Source organism: Lates calcarifer, linkage group LG15 (assembly GCF_001640805.2).
Source record: "Lates calcarifer isolate ASB-BC8 linkage group LG15, TLL_Latcal_v3, whole genome shotgun sequence".
NCBI lineage: Eukaryota > Metazoa > Chordata > Actinopteri > Centropomidae > Lates > Lates calcarifer.
In genome coordinates, this window is record NC_066847.1 from 29,765,621 (window position 1) to 29,786,608 (window position 20,988).

A 20,988-nucleotide genomic window follows, 5' to 3' on the forward strand; every position below is an offset into this window, starting at 1 on the left:
TGAGGCTGATGTGAAGTTAAATCTATGCAGTTGTTATGAAGAAACACTAGAGATGCAAAATCTGGTCCAGTGTTAAAGTGCATGTTGTCAGTTTTTCAGCTTTACTAATACTAATACTGTATGTTGTATACATTCATATTTGATATTGTGGAGAATGTTTAATTATCTATGCATAAGTCATATGTAATCTTCTAAAATCTGTGATTTAAACTTGTGTAAGTTACTACTAGTACTACTAGTACTAAGTTACTACTTACTACTCTTTAATGTCAATGATAATTTTGTCTCACTGCTTCCTTCAGTGGTACATGGACACAAATTTACCTTTAAATTTGAATTTAACCAGAAGCATGATCTTTCAATAATCCTACCTAAAGTGCTTTTGTTTCCTAAACCTATAATCAGGTGGGTCTCTGGATATAAATCCAAGCCTCTTGTGTGACAGTTGTGCTCACTGTATGCTGTTTCCTGTCTTTACTTTCTGACTCCTCACTGTATTCAAGCATTTTGAAGAACTTAAGAAGAATACTTCAAAACTCAACAATTTTACGTCTGGGGTATTGCAGGTTGGCTTTTTATCATCCTTCAACTCACTCTTGTCTGAACTGAAAAGTTCATGTCTGCTCTGTTAATGAGCCAAAATGAATTCCTCATGAAAGGTGAAGTTATAATGGTTACTGAAATAAAATATGTCAACCCTTCCTGTTTTTCTCACTAATTTTTAAACGATTATGGCCAAATTCTATGACGCACTGCACTGTGAAGCCGTAAAAGACACAGATGAAGGTTAGCAAGCTTTCTTTCTATTGTCTGCACTAAGTTTAAAGAGCCTGTGGATTTTTATACAAGTCAACAAATAAATGACTGTGATATTTTTTTAAATTAAGTAATGGCATTGTTGGAATTGTGTGGTGTTTACTTTATCCCATCTCAACATTTCATTTCAGAATTTTGAGGCTTTTTGTTGAGACAATATCTGCTTGAGGCAATATGGTAGATTATTGTCAACAGCTGCACTGACAGAGTGACTCTGTCTACTGCCTTTACTGGTTCATATTTATATAAGGAAGTATCAGAATATCCTCTTCTCCCTCTCTTGGAACAACAGCAGACCACCATAATTCCATCTAAAGTTTGGATGGATTAACATTACAGGGGGAGGTGGAAATGAAATTTTCATTGCTCATCATTCTGTATTGTATTGTAACCATAAGGAAATTACAGGATATGCTCTGTTATAGACAGTGATATTTAGGAAGGCCAAAACCAAAAGAATCCCTAAGTGTAAAGGAAATATGGGTTCAAAAGAGGTTATCAATATCTACTTGTAGCTGACATTACAACAGCACATTTGTTGACCTTTTACAGGGTCTTGCTCTTAATTACTTTATTTTTTATTTATTTATTTGCTTTTCCTACATGATTGTGTTGGTACGTTTCCAGATTAGTAGAAACAGAAAACAGAAATGGAAACTTTTGTCACAAGACAAATTTCAATGTGAGGTGATTTAAAAAATAAATTAAAAAATAAATAAAGTAAACAGAAAAGCAATTCAGAGAAAAAAACAGTTTTTGTGTCTGAGGTCCACTCCAACTCAAGGATGCCATTCCAGATGGGATCTGAATTACAGGAGGACCAGCGAGTTTTGAAAAACAGTACTTGTGGCTGTCATTATTACTGGGGTAGTAGCTAAAAATTCCCCACATACACACTTTGGACAGGATTAAAATCAATGACCAACACAGCTATTGTTAAAATCACTCCATGTCCCCAGGAGACATAAATTCAGTTCAAGTGATGCTTCAGTTTCAGTTTGTGGAGGCAGTGAAAACCAAAATAGGAATCCAGTTCATATGAGTTATTCTGATCTGACCCTGCATTACTTATGTGAGCAGACCATAAACATAAACAACTATTGTATTAAATGGGACAGATAAACACACACACACACACACACACACACACACACACAAACAGACATGTGTGAGATGGTAACCTTTGCCCTTTCACTGATAACCACAGAATATTACCACTGGTGTTAGTAATCACTGCTTGGACCCTCTGCAAGTGTCTCTGTGTGTAAAGTGTGTGCCTTTTTTCTTTTTGTGCATCTGTGTTAGTGTGTTTTCATTTGTGTATGAATAGATTATGACTGTGGGGGTGCACATGTCCTTGAGTGTGTGGTGTGTGTGTGTGTGTGTGTGTGTGTGTGTGTTATGTGCATGTGTGTGTGTGTCCATGTGTGAGCGACAACGCGTGTTGAACATGTGCTGGCGTTCTCAGAGGAACAGCAGGGCTCTAATAAGGACTAGTCCTGGATGGCAGCTGGTAAACTCTGTCCTCAGAATAGGTGTCCTTTATTCACACACAAAGGAATGCAAATTAGTCCCAGTGCCGAGTGGACACTGAGAACAGATCCACATGGCTCACACACTTACTCTCAATCGTGCATTGAGAGTTGCACTGCAATGCAACTTCCCTCAATCAAAAGAAAAACAAGCAGGACTAATGACAAGGGCAACCCACACACACCCACACAGCTGGGTGGGGGCTTGTGTTATCATATTCTCAGGATCCAAAAATCAGGAACCCACCATACTTGAAGAATAAGGTCTGGGTTAGGCACTCAGGTGTGACGCCCAAGGTTAGGTAAGGGGCTAGGGAATGCATTGTGTCAATGACGGGTTCCCATAGATGGTGTACAAGGACGTGTGTGTGTGTGTGTGCATGTGTGAGTTTAAGCACGTGCCACCAGGGGTCATTTGCTGCTCTGAAAACAAAAAGTCTGGAAAAAGTCTCAAGAACTCAAATCACACACAAAGATACACACACACACAAATCCAGACATACAATTAAAGCACTTCATTTTAAAAACTCACCTGAGAGCTAAGTATGGAGTACCTACTGGTGACCTCATCATTGCTCTTGCTTTATTTTTTTCAAATAGCTCTAATACTTTTTCACCACAGCAGAGCTGAGCTTGCATATAGATATCTTTGATTTATCCAAACAATAAAGCTTTAGCCCTTCAGCTTGATTCTCAAGTTCATATTAATGTCAAGTACAGGTCTTTCCTTAGCAGGTCAAATTCAGCCATTCTTTGTACAGCATTCAAAATGGTACAATTTATCTTATTCGAATTTTGTGCCACATTGATTTAATAACGGAGCTTATGGTCTATGTTAAGAACCTGAGGCCTTGGAAAGAAGTTGATGGGTTGAAAGAGAGTATAGAAATGCATGTTCACATGAGAGGAAATTATGTGTTGATGACGTATACAGTATGCGTTGTGAATGTTCGTACTTCAGGGCTCATTATGAAAATATAATATTTTTGCATTCTGATCCGTGAACTGCTAGTTAATGAAATTGAAATCTAATATCCAGAAATAACAGACAAGACAAAACACTGTATATCATTGAGATGTTAAGTGAGTAATAAAAATGTACTTGCTGAGATCTGGCAACACCACCACCAATGAGTAAGACGGCATGAGAAACAGCAGTCAGATGAGAATGTCACAAGCAGTCAGATGATCAGACAGGTTTTAAATACACCTCCATGTTAGCCAAATTTATTTGCAAGATAACGGAAATGGTAAAATTATTCCATAAATCCAACAGTTTACAGACCAACTTCACAATTCATATGCAGTTTTATATGCTGTAGTTGTGCTTGTGCAGTTTTCCTAGAGGACCCTAACATTTCAGGTGCACTAACCTTTGCTTTTGCTTCACCTGACCTCAGGGTGGAATTTCAACAAACTTGTTGCACACCATGTCAAACTTTTAGAAATTATGGCTGACATGTTGTTGTTGCTGTTCTTGATAATGAGGATAGATATAGCAAAGACAGACTGCTCCAATCTCAAGGTAATTACCACACAAAGAGACAACAATGTTGCAGCAATTTACAGGTGGCATGTTAGTAATCTGTAATAGCAGTTTGTGACCTGGTGATTCTGGCTAAACTGATGTCATGTTGGAGACCGTTGCCGTGTTACATTATCTTAACCCTTGTGCGGTAAACACAAGAGGTTTTTCATGCTGACGTGGAGATGATTGTGGTGGATTCTTTTATGCCCAAGAAGTATCAGTGCTCTTTTGGCAGATATACAAAAAGGGTTCGTTGGATGGAGCAGTCAAAGCATTTTTGTAATTTTGGGGGAGCTATCAATTTTTAGGTGTCAGAAAGCAGCGCAGGAAGCCACTGATAGGTATTTGTGGCATGGTGCCATATAGAAAATGATTTCAACGTCCTGAGAATAGCATGAATGGATACCCTGTCAGATGCAGCAGTGAAGGTGACCCAGTGTGAGGCCAGTCAGACATCAAAGGGTGCCAGCTGTTTCCTCAAACTGAGGGGGTGGGGGTGGAGGAGAGGAACAAGTAGGACTGAAGAGGAAGATTGAGATGACACGTCGGATCTCCAGGAGTGTCACTTTGTGTAATAGGTGAGTGGCGGGTATTCATCTGCCTTGAGAGAGAGAGAGGGAGAATACTCTACATGGACTTCAATGAGACTTCAGTAATTACTTATTACTGCACATATGGATGAGATGGGCGATGAGAGGACTTGAGGCATATGCGGCTCTCCCTCCATCTGAAAACCACCTCTGGGGTGACTTCAAGAACATCCCTATAATGCTCCAAGACAAAAGTCTCATTACAGGTAATTATGGACTGCCTATATCACCCCCACCACCACTACCACCCTCCCCTTTCTGCAAAAGCCCTCACTACTTTTATCCTCTCATTCAACAGGAGAGGCAGCCTGGGAGAGGGAAGCAGGGCTGGATCAGGGGGAGGGGAAAGGGCTATTACCTGGGAGCAGACACTGATCATGGCCGCTGACGCTTTACTGCACTTCCATTCATGTGGAGTGGCTCACTTGTGGGCAGCAATTACCGACCAAATGATCCAAACTGGGCCTTGTGATAAAGTAGGTGGACTGACTGAGTGACTAGCTGCACTATTCTTCTTTGCTTGTGTGCATGGTATTGTCATATATGCTTCAAACAGTGTAGAGCTTGTGGGTAAGTATATGAGTTCTCTGGTCCTGAAGATTTCACATAAATCAAAGAATGGGATTTCTTGACATGGAAAAGGATATGTGGGAAAAACAAAAACAAGAACAGCAAATAGTAGAACAGGAAAGTACAATGTATACAATATACAATGTCAAAAAAACAAAAACAAAAACACATTTCATAAAAACGAATCATCCTGTCTCTTCCATTGAATATACAGTATAAGAGGTGAAAAGGTGTCTCTATCAAGAAGAGGGAAGGATTTAGAAAACCTGCTCCTGAAAAAGGCATTTGAATTCATAAACTGGGCACAAGATGACTAAATAAGGAACTCAGGAAACTGAATGTTTTTGAGGACAATATGAATTTCAAGTAACCTGATCTCCAAACAAGAATATCAATGCTTATGATGATTGATGATAATGATGTTCAATGCTAATGTTATTTTGTTGCTCTCTTCTGAACCTCTGCACTGTACCCGCACATGGTGACAACAGTATGGATAATATTAGGAAAAATGTGGTTAGGGTTAGGCAACTATAACTCTAAATGTTTGAAATATTCTTTTTATGATAACTCAGGGGGCAAGTGTTAACTGCAGGTCTGTCATGGCAGTCAAACTCCCATCTCCTGTGTGAATCTCAGACACACACACAACTTGATGCAGTGACGCTGAATGTTACACTGGACATAAGTAATGAGGTGTGGAATCATCCCATATGGAATTTCTAGAGAATAAAGGCTGAGCAAACTGTATATCTACTTCAAAATAAGATTGGGATTGTAAAGTGACGTAGAACCAGTGTAGAATTTGCTATTTCACCATCAAAAATGGAAATTCAACAGCTGTTACTGCAACTAGCTATTCTGGGGCTTTCAGTCCTGCCACATGATGTTCATCAAGGCCGAGGACAGGTGATGATAATAAGATGAACTAAGTTGAAAAATTGGTTTTACTGTAAATGTTCTCATATGTTATTCTTGGATATTTTATAAGCGGAAAATGGCAAAAATGGTTGAAATGTTTTGGATAGTGTGTATTCATTTATTTTATAAGTCACATAAATAATTAATGGGCTTCAGATACAAAAACAACCAAAAACCAAAAACAACCTGAGATACCACCCTGGTAACTTTTTTCACTTAATTAAACTTTCTTTATCTAAAGGCAAAAACATTGAGTTTTCCTACCAGTTAAAGGGTATTATAGGTCATCTGGTCATCTTCATCAGCCTAGGTTTCAGCTGAGAGTTGTATAATACCTTGGTGCTGTTTCAGAGATGTATCCAGGTAATCACTGAAATTTTAATGTTTCATACAGGCACAAAACACAGGTAATCAGCAGACTCATACCAAATATCCTGGTATTGTTATTTCACTTTGAAAGCCCATATTGGTCACACTCGACATGTACTGTACACGTCTCTGCACGCATGCCCTGCTCCCCTCTCACCATGAGATCGCCTGTATGGAGCTGGTGCAACAGGCAGGGCTGTCGTCCACAGATCAGAGGCAACAATGGCGCCTTCCTCAGCTGCCTTTGAATATGTCACTGTGGGAACAGCATAATCAACCCCATGTCACCACCAGCTGCTTCATCCGGACCACATTAGAATAAACAACAGGCGCGGAAGAAGCAGAGGTATAAAGAGACAAGTGGGTAGGAAAGGCAGCAATACACTTGTCTGCCACCAATGGAAAGATGATATTGTTCTGGGTTATTTGGCCCACTGTCAATGCTGTGCTCCATCTGTGACCACTGGTGAATGAGGAGGTATGAAGCACAACTTGAGCCAGTACCCAAAGGGTAGAGAGGCATGGAGAACCTCCTGTCCTTCTCTGTTGTGCACAGCCTGTAAAAGCACAGGCTGGTCATGTTTTGTTCAGGGACAAGGGCTCCAGCCTATAGCATCTTATGTGAGTGCAGGGTTTTCATCACACAGCTGACCTTACCTTTGGATGTACTTTTTTTCAAGACCATAAATGTGTGCAAACAGTTTGGTTAATACAGTGCCAAAGATTTACCAGTATATCCTTGGATGATAAAAAAAAAATATAGAGAAGGCAAGAGAGAGAGTGATGAAGTAGCCGAAGCACCATGACCACAAGAGCAGCCATTGTTCTTTATAATGAATGGTTTCTGGCAGGGATATGTTTGACAACAATGGGGTGTCCTTGGAAAACTCAGACAGATTATGAATAGAGGTTTTGTCAAATCTTTAACAAAAGACCAGTACTACCTGTGCCAAGGAGGTTATGCTTCCAATTTCTCTGAGGTCAAACACAGGTCACCCACAAACAGACCAAAATGTAACATTTTGAGGAAAGCATGGCTCCAGAAACTCCAGAAGTCATAATGCGTTCAAATCCCCTTGAATAAACACTGGAGGATTAAAATTTACTACCACCATCTCCCATATGCAGCAAATTACATTAAATATAGGTTGTTCAATGCATATACCACTCCCTATTCATCCTGTTTGAAGTGCCCTCTCACTAGCCAAGATCTAGTCTCATCTCCAGTACCTGTGAATTATACAAAATGATGCATTCGCCATTGATTTCATCAGTCCACTGTAGTCGCTAGTAATCCCATTATAACATGTCTGTTAGTACAATAGCCAGATATGGCCTGAATAAAAGAAGCCTTTCTTTGCCTTGTCAAAGGTAGGCTGTCTTCCAAATTACTTCTTCAGAAGTTAAAAGGCCCACTGCCTAATCAGTCTATTATACCAGACTAATAGATGACCAGTAATTGCAACTAATAACTTATTACTCATCTACACAAATATTCTAATAGCTTGTATTTAGAAGCCAATTTTTTCAATGGACATAGTGAGAGGGAGGAGGGGTGCTATTCACAAGCCAGACAGACAGCAACACAAAGAAATACTCCCACAAAGGCAGCCTAGAAAGCAACCTGTAGCATGTTTTTTCTTCTCTTAGCTGGATTAATATCTAACCTTATTCATGGGGATGTGAAACCTCAGCTTCGTCTTCATCTCCAGAGCTGTCTAGCAGCAGGGCTTTGTTTGGTGCCCCAGGCCCTTTTGAGAGAGAGACGGCGTGGGGAATTACAGATAATGTCCTCTATCCTCTCTCCCTGCTAGCCTGCTAGGCCTCAGACATAGAGCTCAGTGGGGACCACAGAGGTGGACACACTGTACATGATTTGAGCCACAGCAGCTATTGTAGTACCGACAGGGCTCACAGGTGGAAATGCATTCAGTCACAGCCAGGCTGCGAAGAATTACCTACAAGACAAAAGTCTAGTGCACAGTACATGGTGCACACATTTGTTACAGTATCTGTTGTGATGCAGAGAGTGACCATCAGCTGTACAGACCAAGTGAAAAATGTAATCAACTGCTCATTATATATTACTCAAAGAAAAAAAGAATTCTTTACCAACAACATCAGAAGTTATCAGCTACAAAGCATCCACATTCACACGTCTCAACTTTTGTATTTAACACATGAAAAAAAAAAAGAAAATGGGACTTTTAACAAGTCAGCCTACACTTTGGAGGAGTGCCTCTTTACTCACCATCAAGCTTGCTTAATGTTAGCCTGGGTTAATGCACACAGCACTTCAGAAGTCCTGTGGTCACATACCTTCCAACTCTGAACAAAACCAGCTAATTCTTGAATGTGGGCTTACCAGTGGGTAACATTAGCAAGCTTGCAAAAACACACAACATGTAGATACAACAACTTTGTTGATCCAGGAACTGCAATTCTTCTCTTTTGACAGTGGGTAGTCTGCAGGCTAGCAAAGCCACTGCAACTGAACTCATCTCCTAGTATGTTTACTGCTGCCTGACCACTATTGGCTGTGCTAGAATTTACCCTACATTTATATTATGTGCTTTTTCATCAGCATCTTCTACAGTTCAAGAGGACAAGCTAGCACAGCTACTAAAAACTGTCCATTGTCTGACTCTTGCTTTGCCATGCCAGTACTAGACCACCAAGACCACACAGAGAGACCAAACTAATATCAACCTTCTCTCGAACTCCAGGTAAGACAGCAAACAAGATGGTAATGGGCAGTGAATGGGATTAGTAGACTGTTTAATATTATTAATAATATTTAAATCCTCTATTTGTTACTGAATAAAATATCACAATGTATCACATGAATAAATAATGAATTACAGTGCTACAGTGAGCAGAGATTCTTTATCCATTAAAAGTTACATGTTTAACATACACATCATGGTGCATAGTATGTAAACATGCTTTGGACTGAATCTACACTTGGGGGAAGCATCATTAACAAATATGTTTATTGACCACAGTGCATTGAGGATTGAAAGGGCAGAGTACAATGGGGGTAGTTAAAGGGGCAGGACACACAAAAACCCACTGGGATTATACGGCCCTTGCTGATCAATGACCTCATCCAGAGTCAGTTTCTCTTTCAAAGGCGGCAAGACCAAAGAGCACTGGGGCCTTTTCAGCCCAGCAGATAACAAACCAACACCAGACATCCAATAAAGAGACTTCCACTTCATTTAAAAGCAATTAATATTCTTGGTCGGCCAGCGTGATCCCTTTGGTGTGGCAGGTCTGTACACGCCCCCTGGACTGTAATGGAGTTGACTGGTTAACTTTGAGTCTGTGGCCACAGTGTTGGCTGCCTGGGTGAGAGCGCTGATGCGCAGTGGGACACAGTGTTTAGATCAGAGTGAATGGACCTGTCTCACAGCTCACTGCACCCCAAAAGGACCTCCTCTTCTCCATCTCTTTCTCTATATGTGTCTCGCTCTTTCCATCTCTCCCTCTCTCTGTCTTTCCCGTCCTTTTCTCTCCTCCACGTTCTCTCAGAGTGTACCTCGGCTTTTGTTTTCTTTTCTTCCTCCCTGTCTTTCTTTTTTAAGTTCTCTTCTCCAGTCAGTATGAATTGGCTTTCAATAGGAGCAAGGGTTTAAATAGTTAGCCTTTGTAATGTTTGATAATGATTGTCCCCTGAGGATGTGAAAGACAGGCTGGAGGGAGAAAATATTTTGTTCCTTTAAGCACACACCCTTACCCACAACAAGAGGTTATTAAGGAAGACAAATAGTTGGGTGATAAGAGTTCACATATATCACATAATATTTTATATTAAATATATATACTGTGTGCCTATACATTCACAGCGGTTGAAAATATGATGGAAATACAAGAATACAATTCATTACAGCCTTGTAGAGCCTTCAAAGTTTCACATACATAGTATGGACTACTTGTACTTGTTTGTAAGTGTCTTCATTTGACCTCTTTACTCCAGCTACTGCTTGTAGGTGAAGACCTCTCTCAGTCAAGTAGTCAAGAAAAACACAGCCTGACAATGACACTGTGAACGACAGACATAAAACATACAAGAAAATCATATAAATCATAAAAATCAAGTCAATTCACTGTATTTGAAAGAAAAGAAGCCTTGGCAGTCCTCATGTCCTCAGTCAAAGACGATCATGAATGTTAATCCGTCCATATTTTGTCTAACGTTGTATAACATACAGACAGACAAACATATTTACGCTCTCATTTACACCCACAGCTACATTAGTCTTGGGAAAAGAAACAGCAGCACAGAGGAATATGCAGTCACAGGGAGGCCATGCAAATATGAGATGTAATGATGACCTAAATTGTTTGTGTAGTGAAGTGCATTTCTTGAATACACCCCAGAGAAAACCACTCCTCCCTTAGGCCCTCCCCTTAGCAGGTGGGGTATAAAAGGCCCTCACCTGGCCTCAGTTAGCCTCTTGATGGTCCTTGATGGTGACTGCACCTACCTGATTCTCAGTTCCTCTTCTTTTGTTAAGTTTAAAGTCTGGCCTTACTAATTTTGTCTTTTTTTTTAGGCTCACCTGCTGCTGCTCTGCGGTCTTGCTTTGTTTTGTTCTGTTTGCTGTGTTGTTACCTTTGGTTTTGATTGAGTTCACTAGAGTTGATTCTAGTTTCTGTCTTAGCTTCATTTGTTTTGAGTATTTTTATTTAATAGCTTTGTGTATAGGTGGGTTGGGATTGATTCATTTGTACATAAACTGGGTTGTGGAGTTTGTTACAATAAAATAAGTTTGATTTTTTTTTTTTATTACTGTCTCTGCATATTCAGTCACAAACCTGTGTCCTCGTAGTCCACAGTGAACTAGTTGAGTTCTTACTATATCCTGGGGTGCAAGGCCCCAGGTGGCATTGTTGGTTATTTAGTTAGTTTCTTGTGTCCATTTTTCCTTTTTAATATTATTTTTAAACTCAACATTTTACTCCGCTCGCCCACATTTGCAATAGTTGAGAGCACAATAATCTGAGAGGAGAATATTCATAAATCCTTCGCTAGCAAGCTGGCATTAGTTTTGTAAAGTTTGGTTTGCTATGCAACAATTAATATCTGGCAATAAATATTAATGTAAGAACTAGTTTGTGAGGTGAAACCCATTTTAATTCAACATGTATAACTAGTTTGAACTCACAAAGACCTGGTGCAAGAAACTACTGAGGAGTTAACTGTACTAAGGAACATTATTATTACCTTTTAAAAAAAGTACTGTGATAGTTTAATGTTGCACAAACTCTTCTTATCTGCAAGTATTTGAATAAAATTATATGTTTATATAATGTATATTATATAAATCTGCTCTAAGTCTGCTCCACAAACCACCTCACCTAACTCACTGCCTGTCATCCTTATCAGACACTCCATTTACAAAGTGAATGATAAAGTAAAACAAAGAATAGCAAAGATTCGCTCAAGTATTTGGTTTCCATTTAGAATAACACATCTACACACAACAGATATGATTTCAGTCAGAGCAGCTCAGCTTTAAATAAAAGTGAATCTTCTGCTTTGGTGTCCCTTAAAAATTTAAACTTAGCACACATACAGTATACAATAACACAACAGTGAATGTCCTTGGGTACTGGTTTGCCTTCAGAGACCTTGTCCAGCAAGTTGAATGGTAATGACTAGTGCATTAGCAGTCGCCTGGTTGTTTACTAGGCTGATGGTAATGAGGAAATCAATGGACCACATTCAACACATCTTTAGCCACAGACAAGTGAAAGATAAAGAGCTTTTCCAGAAGTAGAGCGTATTCGTTCCCAGCACTATGAACATCTTCTTAGCATAACCCAAATCTCATGCCTCAGCAATGTCACCAGAAATGATAAGTTGACCAGTTAACTGTTCTCTTATAGACTGGCGTAAGCAGCCCGATAGCAGCTTGTAGCAGCCTGTGGGCTTCAATTAAATCCAACTTTTAACCCGCCAGTTAGTCGATGAGAGCTAGACCTGCTACTTTTACTGCCTTTCAGTTGTTTCACCCACTCTGTTCCACATCAATACAATACTCCATCTTTGTACTGAAGAACTGTGATCTTTGAAATGTTGCAGTTCATCCTGATAAATTTATACATTTTCATTTGGGCATCTCAGATTAACTGAGAAGTAAAATTATTATGAGTAGAACAACACATTGCTATGCTTACTTATTTTTATTTTCAGTCAGTGGCAGAGCCGTTACAGCGACCTCTTTTCTGCCTTAAAGAAATAGGTCAACATTTTGGCAATTATGCTTATTTGTGTAGTCTGGGAAACAGCTAGCCTGTGCCTGTCCAAAGCTGAAAAATCTACCTACCAGTACTTCTAAAACTAATACATAAATTATATCTCTCATGTATCTGGTTGTTAAGACTCCAGGAATTTATTGTTCCTGGCCAAGAAATAGTCCTGCACATAACCCTCATGAAACCACAAATTGTTGCCTACTCCACCTGATTTACCTTGTCCAGGAGAGCAGACTGCCAGCAGGGAAGATGCCACTTCACATCCACTTTATCAGATGTCCATCAGGAGGACCACATGTCTACCTCAGATGGATACCTCTACTCTTCTCAGATACTCAAAGTGCCAATCCTTAGAAAATCACTGTTTACTCAGCTCGGTAATGGTGTGTGTTTCACAAAGTCTCTCAAGGTGTGGGTTTAAATTTTATGTGTTTGTAACTTGGACATGAATAGACTCCTGAGCTTGCGTGCCTGACTGCTTGATGTGAGGGACCTAAACAATAGGCATTTTAGTTTTCAGAAACCTGCACAAATGAAAATTCATCCTCATTATTCACGACATCAAACGGGGCTGGGGCCCAGAGCGGGCTCATTTGCAGCTGAATGTGGGAGGCAGTGGAGACAGTGGCCTGTTTAGCATGTGTTTGTGTTGCAGAGGTGGTGGAGGAACGGAGGAGGAAAGGGTACCAGTGGGCCACAGCTGGTGTGCCACAGTCTCAACCTTCTACCTGCTGCTATCACAACTGACAGGCTGGGCCACGACCAGGGACTAATAGTCTCTCTCTGACTGAAGTTGAGGCTGTGGACTCTACCCACACACCAACCCCATTACCTCCATGTCTGTTTGTTTATCCATCAGAGCCAAAGTTGTCAGCTTGTTTCTTCTGTTACTATCTATCATGTCTCCCTGTTTGCTGACCTGTTTGCCTTTATTAGTGAGAAGGACTAAAAACTGAAGTAGACTGTGCCCCCCACCATAATGCACGGTAGTGCCCTACTTAATTTTTCCCTTAAATAAAACCAGTTCCTCTGACCTTTATGCTACAGGCAGTAAGAGGCAGATGTCCATCTTTCTGATTACAATTTATGTCCCTTCCTTTACCTCCTTATATAATTCCCAACAGTTGTGCACGTGCATGCCAACATGCATCAACTTCCTTTCATGCTCCTCTTTGCTTTTCTTCTTGCATCTGTGTGTTTCATCCCTCTCTGCTGCTCTGTGAAACCAGCTGTGTGTGTTTACTCTACCTGGTTTACCTGCTCCAGGAGAGCAGGCTGCCAGCAGCTGCCCTGTCGCTTCATATCCTCTCTGTCAGACCCACATCATCGCCAGGAGGACAACATGTCCTCCCCGTGATTTATGGTCACTGGGTGTACAGCTAGGTCACTTTTAGTTAACAGTGGTGTGTATGTGTTTGCATGCATGTTGCATGCACATGGAGCCATTTGTTCCATCTCTTTCAGCTCTATCTGACCAGTTTTGTGTGTTGACTTTACCTGTGTTCATCTCCTGGTCTACCTGCTTCAGGAGAGCAGACTGCCGGCAGCCGAACAGTCACTTGGCGTCAGCTCGGTCAGACCTAAAACAGGCTGAGAAACTGAGACAAGCAATCACTGCCTCTCTCTCAGAGACGTTTATTTTACCAACCACTTTTTTTTTTACCAGAAAATTGTGTCAAGTATTCAGCAGCGTAGCAAATACAAATCTTGCAGTACATGCTAAAAAAAAAAGGATCCAGCAGTTTTTTTTTTGCCTGCACAGGTTGGTGAGTAGAATATGGATTGTGGCCTTGAAATAACAATATAATGACATCATATTATGCTTACTAGTTCTTCCCTCCCTTTTGTCTGTGCTCCACTGTGAGAAAGCAGGTGCTGCAATACCCCCAAAAACATTAATGATGCTGAAACCATTCTGTCTATTTCCTAATACTCAGTAATGACAGATATTGTATACTCTAACCAATGGCTCAGGCCTGGTCCTCAAGGTGGGTGTGCTTTCTGTTGTCTGTGCCACCATCTAGTTACTAGCATTCATCTGATGTCACAGCAGGCTTTTGGTACTGAGAACCACAACTCTTAAAGTCATAATCCTTCAAAGCTTCATCACATAAAGCCAAGTTTTGATACTATTTATGGTTTATTTGTATTCTGCAGTAGCTACCAAACATTTTATACCCAGTAGTTACCTCATTTAAATGACATGTACATGCATCAGACGACTAGAGCAGGCACATGTGAACATTGCATGGAATGACACAGTTCTGTGGGAGAGCTGGTCTGATTTTTGTTTTGATAGAAATTTACAAAGAGGACATCAAATTTTCATAATCACTGAACAGACTACCTGCTTGCATGTTTCATGCCCCCAGTGACAGATAAATGTGTTAGTTTGAGGGAAACAGCAGGGGTTGTATATACTCTTAGAAAGCATCAACTGAAATCCTAGGGATTATGATTTTAAAGAGTCCCCTCAAGACAACATGTAAAAATACTCTGATTGGAATGATATTTTGTGTCTAAAATGCTTTACCTCAAAAAGGTCAGTTATTCCATTGGAAACTATTTGAATTGTATCTACTAATTCTCCTTCACTGAAAAATCCATAATCTATGAATGTGGAATACAAGATGCCAGGTGTCTTATGCTTCAATCCCCACTCAGTGTATGTTCACTGGAGGTTAGATCCCACATCACATTTGTCTGAAGTTGCATACTAGACCATGATTGGCTGCAAAGTAGTTGTGATGTCACAAAATCATGATCTGTAGTTGTGTAAAACTGAGATTTAAGGTGAGCACAGAGAAACATTCCCCCTTAGCGGAAGAATGAGAAAGTAGTCTTCAACATCAAGGTCCATACCTGCATCAGCTCCACAGTCACATTTAAGTCACAGAACAAGTCGCCATTTGATTATTGTTTACATTTTAAACTGCCTTTAACTTGCACACTAGAATTTGTTTGTTTCTGTCTGTCTCACATATTTCTGTTTCTACCCCAAAACAATCGAGGTGAGTTGAATTTCATCATTGATGCTTAAAACAATAAAACAGATAATTAAAAATAATTAATAGCAGTGTGTCATTATACATTCTGGTAGATTTTCTTTCCCTTCTGCTTCAACTGTTATCTATCCAGTAACAGTTTCTGTGTTACTTCCAACATAGGAACTATGTATCAGTTGAAAGTATATTCTGTGAATCATCCAAACTAGCAAGGTCGCTTATTGGGCAGTTGCTAAATGTATTTGTAATTTTTCACAGCTGTAAGGGCCAAAGAAATACTTCCATTTACCTCCATTATATTAGGATGGCAGCAGACATCTCAGAAACTAATATTTAAAAACCTGGACACCAGCATAATGTGCATGGCTTGATGATACCAGATGTAAGTAAGAAAACCTACTTTTCTCTAATTAGTGTCCTGGCCCTGCAGTCACTGAAGCAAACGTGGATGAGCCAGTTAACAGACTGAGGAGCTGACAAAACCATCCTGAAGCCCAGTACATTCAACAGCAGGGATTAAAGGCCTGAAACATACTGCAGATCACAGTAAATTGTGTACACACTGGTCATTCAACAGTCGGTCTGTATGTGTCAGGTGGGAAGACAGAGAGTGAAGGGAATGCCTGTGATTTGAAGAAAAGAATTCCAGCTGGCTTTGCTATTCTACAAAAAATATGTGAGCCTTGAGATTTTAAGCTACAGTTTTTTGTTGTTTGTGGCGACAGAGGTCTGAAGACTCCTCAACATCCTGTGAGTGATTTGGAGCTTTTAAGTGGAACAATGTCAAATATGAGGCAAAAGCAAAATAACAAGTTATCTTTTTAAACATTTTTTGGCATACAATTGTGTAAGAATCCTGATAAAGAATTTGTATTTGTGGTTATACATTCTAGTAAACTGGTAGATTTTTTTCTCTTTTTTTCACCGTAGTAATTCATATTTTCCTTGTGTCCATGATCAAAAGTTACAGCAGTAACAACAAGAAACTAACAAGAGAGACACATGTCGTGTGACTGTGTGAAAATCTGGCTGGTTGAGACTATTGTCAACATAAACGCTGACATCCCTGCTTGTTCTCTGGTGGATTATCTTGATGTGATACTATGCTGTGCATTTTGTTATGGTGGAATTTTTAACAAAACTAAGAGTGTAGAGCCAGGCTGGTGGCTCTGTGAAGCTGTAGGTACCAGCTGTGCATTTGAGCTGAACACTAACACTAACATACCTACAATGAAAATGCTGACAGTAATGTACTGACATTTAGAAAGTGTAATGTTTACCATCTTAATTTAGAATGTTTGTATCCATATTAGTATAGCATATTGACCTTTGCTAAGTGTTACTAAACCCAACCGATGATGGCGCTGGATGACCGATCACCAGAATCAGAATGATTCACCCTCTGGGCACCGTGAATGTCAGTAGTAAATTTCATGACAATTTTTAGATATTTCAGTTCAGAACAAGTGCTGCTGCCATTATGAGATCTCCTAATGTTCAAAGAGATGTGGGATAAAATCTAAAGTGCTGATTCTGTGCAAAAATGTGAAGCTTCAGCAGTCAATTTAGACAAATAAAACAGGGATCTTCTAAAGTTGCAGTCCTTTTAGTACCAAATTCCTTCTTTTTGTTTCCCTAGACAGCATTTCTGTAACACAAAGAGAAGAAATTACTTCACAAACTTTAGCTTCTGTTAAAGTTTGAAATGTCTTCTTTCACAGAGGGCAGGGCAAGGGCTATCAATTTTATTTCCTTCTTCATTCACACTAAAATTGCTTCAATATTGAGGGCCAGCATAAGCATGAGGAAAGATTACAACAAGCCAGATCTGTTTCAGTGTTCATATGGGCACACAACAACAGACTTTAAAACAAAGGGTGACCCTTACTCACAGGAAACATACAGACGTTTATCACACCACGTACTTTATGTTGCTGCTTCCTTTTTACAAGAAGATCTCTCTCTTTGAATTGTACTTTGAAAACGGTGTCAAGGAGAAGAACATGGTGTCAGTGGACATGCACAGTATGAAGACTTTTTGGCTCATGAGCCTTTCTCAAGCCAGGTCTGGCTATGGCTGTTATTGCAAAGGACATGGTGAAAATGCTGTGTAGTGCTGCAACAGACATTGACTTTCCAACTTCCCTAGAAATGGGATGTTTTAACCCAAAGTGCAGCCAAACTGTTAGCTGGTATTATCGCTGTCGCTGTCAGCAACAACATCAGACCTGATGTTTTTTGCCGACATGCCAACTTTATTCCTAATGTTCTTCAGCATTGACCTTCATCATAAACTTATGAATATCAAATTAATTTTGAGAATACAAACTGTGAATACAAATGTGAGATACAGGCTGCCAGTCTTTCACCATTAGAGTTTCTAATAGTTGATATGTCTCTGAATATATCTGTGTGTTCAGACCGATTATAAATGAAATTCTACAGTATTAAAACTGTATTTTCTGCAGTTTCTGTGTTTTGAATGGTATTTGTTGAATAATGCAACAAGAGATTTTATTCTGATCTTAATCTCTACAATACTCTTCTGAACACTTCAGTTAAATACATTTCTTCAATGAAACATTCATTACACATTTCCCTTTCAGCTCCACAGCATCCAACCTTTACAGTCCAAATGCAACAATGTAATGCATACAGTACGTTACGGTTGATTCTACAAAAAAGGGGCTGAATAAATGGCATGACATGGCTGACCTACAACTATTCGTCCCTGCCCTCCCTTAATACAACAGATCCAGTCCAACACCACCTTTTTTTCTCCCCAGATTTCAGCTTTTGTGTCCTTGCTGTAATCGTACTCCTTTTTTTCCTGTGCACAAGCCAAGAACTATTGATCGAGTTATGTATGATGATAGGGCACCCAGTTAAACACAGCTTCTTATTCTGCCATTTGCATTGAAAGCATATTTTAAAGGCTTCTACAAAAGAAGATTTCATTTTGAAGTGATTAAAGACCATAGGACTATCTCAAATCGATTTCTTAAAAATTGTACAGATAAGCAGAGACCTTATGCTTGCCACATCAGTGCAATGAATAGCATATTTATTCGTTTGCACTGATACGAAGCTGAAATATCTGCTATCTTTATCATGGCTCGTCCATTGGTTCGTCCAGTTGAAGCAAGTGGCTGAAAAGGATTCTTATGATCAAGGATACCCACACCAGGCTTTAGAAGAGATTCATCTGTAGCCTGGAAACAAGTCGGCCTCGGTGTGGTGGCTGGCCTGCCGGTGAAGTCTGCTTTTGGATTAAATTCTAGGCTGGGAGTCAAACTCTCTCTCAATCAAACTCTTTTTCCCCAATGTTCCCACTAATGAACGGCACTAATTGATTGAAAACGCTGGTGGGAGGGGATGAGCGAGCAGGGTGTTATAGTGTGAGAGAGTGAAGGGGGTTTGAACACAAACAGTGTCTGGATCTGGTCCAGGCTGATGCAGGGGCCCACAGTGGAGAGCCCTGAGTATTGTGCATAGAGGAGGGAATATAATACAGGGTACAGTGAACACAAGGGAGCGGACACATAAAGGGACAGTCAGCTCTGACCCTCTGAAGCTACTTCCCTGCTGAGAGTGAAAATACTTTGTGGTTAATTACAATAATTCCCGTGGGCTGAATCATGGTGTGCATTTGTGGCCAATTATAATGAGAATACATGTTTAGTATAAATTCTGGTGACAGATTTCATGTGCATCACACCAGCCTTTTCTTCTTCTTGTCTTAAACTCACATAAGTGAAGGAATAAATTTATTCTGAGCCACCGAGAAAGTAAATGTATCACATCACATTCAACTGCAAAGCACCATGTTGTTGGTTTTTTTTACAGATATTTCCTTGCATCCATGTTAGCTTGGGTATCACTAACCCCCCTCTGTTTGGAAGAGTGGGGTCAGCATCTCCTTGGAAAAATCTAATTTGATCACCTTTATGTGCAATCACATTCTTTCCAACACTGTCCAAAGTTAGTGACCGGCAGGTGAACAAAGATCATGCAGCAAATCAAAAGCTTTGCTTTGTTGTTTTGGTTCTATCTTTACCACCGTGGGTGCCTGACTCACACTCAACCCCACCATCCATTTTGAGTGCACTAATGGAAAAACCTCAAGATATCTGCACTGCTCCATTTTGGGCGGTTGGTAACTGGGTGGAAAAGGCCACATTTTTCTGAGAGAGAGTCGAAGCTTCCACTCAAATCCATTGAGGCGTAAGAGACGGTGCTTGAAATGGGGTAGTACTTGCAAGTACCAGCATGTTAGATTTTTTTTATGCAGTATCATCACTTCCTATTGAATTTTGGTACCCATGGTAAAGTTTATCTTTTAAAAAAAAATAAAAAAAAATAGGCACATTTATTGCTCAAATAAGTCATGAAAAAAGCCAAAGTGATGGAGCTGTGAGAGGTAGAATACGTGTGGCTTGCTTAGAAAATTTGAAAACATCAGTGGTCAGTATCCAGGTATCTGGTGGAAAGTCTTTAGTATTTTGGGCACATAAATTACAGCCTTACTAAGTAACACATTTTGGTAATATGAATACCTTTTGAGTAATGGAAGGATTACAGTGTAACTTCCAGTTTCTAACCATCATGTCTGATGGTTAGAAATCAACAGCAATTTTTACAAGTTTCTTTTTCCATATTTCCATACAATGTTGTGACAAAGAAGACACACAATATCTTCAGTGTATTGAAAATGTGAGAAATGTCAGATTTAGATCATCTGGCCTCATATATAATCCAACACTATGAAAAGAAAAAGTGGAAAAAATATGTGTGTAACTCTTGTTATATGTGTTTTTGAGTTGAGGTGTTTTTCCATTGTCACCACCATGAAGATACATTCAACATAGGTGACAGGGACAGGAGAGATTAAATACAGTGACACACTATAGATAGTGTCTTTATAATCATTACATATGGATTCACTGTACACCAAGGTCACACTTATCTTTACCACCTTTACAGTGGAGTAGAAGTGTGTGGAAAGCAGCCACTGAAATGACAGGATACCAAGCCTGCTGGAGTCCACCACATCCAAATAGGAGATGGCAGCCTTTTTTTCTCCCATTTCAAAATTCACGCCTTAATGACTTAACAAAACTGCAAAAGCTTGTGGGAATGCCAGTGATGAAACATGAAATGCAAGCATATAAAAAGACATAAATTCCTTGGAGTACGCTAGGAATTTCAATATTAATATTTTAGATTAGTTTGAATAGTTTCTCAGGAATTTTCCTTTAAAGATGAGTTCTTATATGATTATTTACAAAACCATAAATTTTCTTTTCTGACCCCCAGACCCAACATTTTCACAGGGTCTCTGTGGACAATCTATACTCACTTTGTTCAAAGAAAGATTTTATTTTTCTCACTGT